Raw genomic sequence first — 6,000 nt, forward strand, 5'->3', positions numbered from 1 at the left:
GCCACAATTGATTAAAAAAGGGAAAGATTTTTATACACAATCGATTGCAAATTGCACGATTGCTGCAATCAATCTCTGATGTATGGGGGCCTTTACCTCTGTCCGTTATTACCCAGTCTTTTTGTATTACTGCCCTGTTCCTGATTGTAAAGTACAATAGTGCATGCTGTCGCTATTTATTCAACAGTACCTGTATAGTGTTAAGTAGCTGGTAGAAAGGAACCCACATTGTACAACAACCTCTGACACTTCCATCTGGTGTTTTTTTTGTTTTTTATTGAGGCTCTTTTCAGTGGTAATGAAATTTGGACTTTGAGTTCTACTTGTCCAAAACTAAATTAAATAAATAAAAAAAATGTACAATTAAAAACACAATTTTATTTTATTTTTATTTTTTTTTTAATTTTCTTTCAAACTTTTAAACCTGGTTTTATACTAATAACTACACCCGCAGCCTTTTTTTGTTGACATTGTCCTCGCCTATAGCCCCATACCATTGATCCTGAAAAGGACCCCACTATTTGCTAACATGCATGCAAACAGTGGCGTAACTACTGTGGGTACAAAGGGTGCGGCAGCTATAGTGCCCGAGCTGCCTCTGTGACCCGCCACTCCCCTGTACCCAGTCACGCACACAAGGTGTGCCGGTCCAGCCAGGGCTGTCAAGGGGGCGATGTTGATTTGGTGATGGCCTGCCAGCTGATTACAGCTGGCGTACTGGCAGGCAGTCATGGAGAAACAGTGCCGCCAGTCACGAGGCAATCAGTGGCAGCTCTTGAACCTGTGTAATTTTAAGTGTTCCTATTTTTAGGGATTGTGTGACAGTGTGTGGCCCTGATGAAGTTCAAACCCAGGCAAAAACCTAATCCTGGTCAAACTACACAACCCTGCCTAATTTGGTGGTGCTAGGTACAAAACTCTGGGCCGTGCATAAAAGAAAGACCGTTTTTTTTTTTCAAGTGTTCTGTTATCACCATTGTGAGATTGTGATAACAGAATAGGGAATGACGGCGGTACATTTAAAACAGGGTTCGCTATTGGCGTATCTTATGGCCGGCAAGGGTTTACCACTGGAGAGAACAGAATATCGCTTGCGATAAACAGTTCATGACCCGGAAAAATGACCAATCGCGCTGAAATCCTTTCGATAAACGAACCCCTAAATCCCACAGGACCACGTTTAGGAGCTTAGGGCCTGATTCAGACCCGCTCGCTAAGATGCATACTCTCGCTGCTGCCGATGGTATGCAGCGTGTATGCATTGTGTGCATGCGCTTACCTTAGCGACAGGTCACAATGCGTTCGCTCGCTGCGCATAGACAGCCCAGCAGAGTGAGTGACAGTAGAAGCCGTTTGTAGATGGTAACAGGGGCTGGCCATTAAAAACGGGGGAGTGGAGGTGCAAACGCAGGTGTGCCTGAGCGTCTCAGCGGCGTTATAGAGGTGCGCATAATTATAAGACAGCGTCATAGTACACGTCACCTGGCTGGTTTTTACACTGATGTGATCGCAGTGCTTGCGGCAGCATATGGTCAACCTCAAGCGCTGCGATAGCATCCGATGTTACCCGATGTACCGATGGTTGCATACACTTCCTGGACATGACGTGCACAAGTGGGTGTCTTTAAAGCAGACTATGTGATCGCGCTCTAAGAAATACTGGGCGTGCTAATGCCTTGCTGTGTGATAGCAGTACCTACACAATTTGCATACACATCGTGCGAGTGATCGCATCTGGCGAGCGGCTCTGACTCAGACCCTTAGTGTGTAACCAATTATAGGAAGACCACCTACATACATTGAACTGTCCAAGGAAATAATTGATAATAGGCCAAGGTTAAAAATATTGGTTTCATTATGCGATCAATCTGAGGGGATGTAGCCGGCATACTGGCGTGCGGGTTGCCGACGGTCTGAATGGTCGGGATTCCGGCACCATTATCCCAACCGCCGGCATCCCAAAGGTAAGTATCGTGGTGTTAGGGGGAGGTTAGGGGGGGGGTTATGCACTAGGGGGGGGTTAGGGTTAGGTACCGGGGAGGGAGAGTAGAACTAATTTTTGGATAAGGATACACAGGAAAAAGCGCTAATACTTATTATATAACAATTGTATAAATCAATAAAGAATACAATATACGTCCCCTTTTATTCTCTGTAAAAGTACAGTAGTATATACAGTAAGTGTCGTTCTTTCCTTTCTCCTCCCCAATTATATTCAGGTGCATAAAAGATACCAAACAATCCCACCCATTGTACTGTGTAAGTTATATTTACACAACAGACGTTTCCTTTCTTCAATAATTGGTTTCATATGGTAATCCTGGCGTACCGAACTCATAACAAACAAACATCCGGATGTACTACGGAATGGATAAAGATTATTTATTTACATACAAAAAGGTCCAGATAAAAATAGCCATATAGAACAAGTAATAAAGAACTTTTTTGAAGTGTAATGAACGATTTTTACAACGATGAACGAAAAAAAATGTTCTTTCCCTTAATGAAAATCGTTATGTTGAACAGTCTGAAATGAATGATAACTACAAACGGGAGCGCGCTTGAACGATTATAGTTCATCGTTATAACTCAGAAACTGAACGATTTATTTTAACGATGTTGTTAACGACAAATCATTCAAAAAATCCTTACGTGTGTATGCACCATCAGTGTAAAAGTGAGTTTGGGTACGCCTGCTTTCTCATATACTCACTGGGGTGAATGGTATATATATATGGTCGGGAAAAGAAAAGATACCTTTTTATATGTAACATGAAGTGTCTTAGGACCTCATTCAGAGTTGGTCGTTGCGGCCGCACGGTCGTACGCCACCAATGTTCGCTAAACAGCGTGCGCAAACTAGCTGTTACGAGCGGAAATATCTCTCTCCTTGAACTTGGCCAGGTCGTTAGTTTGAGTGACAGGATGAGGCGTTTGTGGGTGGTAACACGGAAAGGTGCTTGTGAACGGGGGAGTGGAGATCCGAACGCAGGCGTGCCTAATTATGCGAACGGCGTTTTATGTGAGTGCATAATTAACTAAGTAGCGTCATGGCACATGTGACATGGGAGGTTTTTACACTGACTTGATCGTAGAGCTTAAGAGAGGGTATGGTCAACCTTAAGCTCTACGACCAGCTCCGATGGTCTCGATTAATCCTGAGATGACGTGTAAATCGAACGAGAAGGGGTCGTCCAGCTAACGATCCCATCTTAACCACGCAACTTGCGAGTGCATCATTTGCATATCCGGCCCCTTTTCCCTTACGACCGTGCGGCTGCAACGACCGACTCTGAATGAGGTCCTTAGTGTGAGTTCGGTATGCCAGGATTACCATATGAAACTAATTAAAGATCACTACTGAAGAAAGGAAACGTCTGTTGTGTAAATATACCTTACCAAACAATCCCACCCATTGTACTTTGTATCTTTTATGCACCTGAATATAATCGCGGTTGAATTGGGGAGGAGAAAGGAAAGAACGACACTTACTGTATATACTACTGTACTTTTCCAGAGGAGAAAAGGGGACGTATATTGTATTCTTTATTGATTTATACAATTTACTTATATAATATGTATTAGCGCTTTTTCCTTATCTAAAAATGTAGTTCTGCTTCTGTTGTTTTATGGGTGCGGTGATTCCAGGGCCGGTGCAAGGTTTCTTGGCACCCTAGGCATTTCTTCAGCTTTGCCCCCCCCCCCCCACCCTCGGATAGCTACACAAACCCTTATACAGTGCCCCCAGTAGTGGTCCCCCCCATTTGGTGCCCTTTATAGAATACCCCCCAGTAGTAGTATCCCCCCCTGTGGAGTGCCCCCAGTACTCGTCCCCCCCCCTGTGCAGTGCCCCCAATAGTAGCCTCCCCCCAGCAGTAGTCGTACCCACAGTAGTAGTCTCCCCCAGCATTACCCCCATAGTAATCGTGCCCACAGTAGTGATCTCCCCCCCAGCAGTGCTCCCAGTAGTAGTCGTGCAGTGTCCCCAGTAGTGATCTCCCCCCCCCCAGCAGTGCCCCCAGTAGTAGTCGTGCGATGTCCCCAGTAGTGATCTCCCCCCCCCCCCCAGCAGTGCCCCCAGTAGTAGTAGTCGTGCGATGTCCCCAGTAGTGGCCTCCCCCCAGCAGTGCCCCCAGTAGTAGTCGTGCGGTGTCCTCCCCCCCCAGCAGTGCCCCCAGTAGTGATCTCCCCCCCAGCAGTGCCCCCAGTAGTAGTCGAGCGATGTCCCCAGTAGTGATCCCAGCCAATCACATACGTAAAAAAAAAAACTCCATTTACTTTAATCCCTGCTCCTGCGTCATGACGTCTCTCCCATTACCCACTGCAGGAGTCGGAAGATGGCTCCAGCAGTGGGCGCAGCAGCCGATGAGAGTCCGTCTGACTCTCATCGGCTGCTAAAACAAACGCACAGCTGCCGGCGCCGACGGCTGTGTGTTTGTTATACTAATAGCGTAGGGCGGACGACACTTATGTGCCATCCAGACTACCGCCCTCCAGTGGCCGGCGCTCTTAGGCAAATGCCTAGTAGTAGCGCCGGCCCTGGGTGACTCCCATTTGATCTCTATATACTAATTAAGGCTGCTTATACACATAGGGCCTGATTCAGACCCACTCGCGAGCGGCTGTCCGCTCGCAAGTGGGTCGATGTTCTGGACTGAGCATGCGCACGACGGAGGGAGCTCCGTCGTGCGCATGCGCCAGACGCGACGAGCGAAGGAAAGTCCTTCGCTCGTTGTGTCCGATCAAAGGGGGCGTGCTGTCAATGTTGATTGACAGCACGCCCCCGTTGGTAGGCGTGCCGGGGGCGTGCCTCCTTGACGGGGGCGTTCCCACGGGAACGCCTCCCGTCAAAAGCCGGCTCACTGACATCACTAGTGATGTCAGTGGGAGTGATTTTGGCTCTGATAGAGCCAAAATCACTCCGGAGCTTGCGGTTGAAAACCTCAACCGCAGGCTCCGGCTCGCAGTTTCGATGGTCGTGACCATCGCGGCTATCAAAATTCACGCTCGTATAGCCTGTGGGTGGTGACCCACAGCTATACGAGCGTCCAGGAGGACGCTCCATTTTCATGGAGACCGGCCCTCATTCAGAGCGTGCACTCTGCTCAGAGCGTACGGCTCTGAATGAGGGCCATAGTTTGAAGGTCAATATATTTTTCTATTGTATCGGGGAGGGAGTGTTGGGATTAGGGTGCAGGGAGTCGGAGGTTAGGGTTAGGCACTATGGGGGGGGAGGATGTCAAGTTTAGGCACCGGGGAGGGAGTGTTAGGATTAGGGTGCAGGGAGTTGGAGGTTAGGTTTAGGCATCGGGGAGGGAGTGTTGGGATTAGGGTGCAGGGAGTCGGAGGTTAGGTTTAGGCACCGGGGAGGGAGTATTAGGGTGCAGGGAGTCGGGGGTTAGGATTAGGCACCGGGGAGGGAGTGTTAGGATTAGGGTGCAGGGAGTCGGAGGTTAGGTTTAGGCACCGGGGAGGGAGTATTAGGATTAGGGTGCAGGGAGTCGGGGGTTAGGTTTAGGCACCGGGGAGGGAGTGTTGGGATTAGGGTGCAGGGAGTCGGGGGTTAGGATTAGGCATCGGGGAGGGAGTGTTAGGATTAGGGTGCAGGGAGTCGGAGGTCAGGTTTAGGCACCGGGGAGGGAGTGTTAGGATTAGGGTGCAGGGAGTCGGAGGTTAGGTTTAGGCACCGGGGAGGGAGTGTTGGGATTAGGGTGCAGGGAGTCGGGGGTTAGGTTTAGGCACCGGGGAGGGAGTGTTAGGGTGCAGGGAGTCGGAGATTAGGTTTAGGCACCGGGGAGGGAGTGTTAGGATTAGGGTGCAGGGAGTCGGAGGTCAGGTTTAGGCACTATGGGGGGGGGAGGAGGTCAGGTTTAGGCACCGGGGAGGGAGTGTTGGGATTAGGGTGCAGGGAGTCGGAGGTTAGGTTTAGGCATCGGGGAGGGAGGATTAGGGTGCAGGGAGTCGGGGGTTAGGATTCGCACTATGGGGGGGAGAGGAGGT

Source organism: Taudactylus pleione, unplaced genomic scaffold (genome assembly GCF_031769625.1).
Source record: "Taudactylus pleione unplaced genomic scaffold, aTauple2 ptg000850l, whole genome shotgun sequence".
NCBI lineage: Eukaryota > Metazoa > Chordata > Amphibia > Anura > Myobatrachidae > Taudactylus > Taudactylus pleione.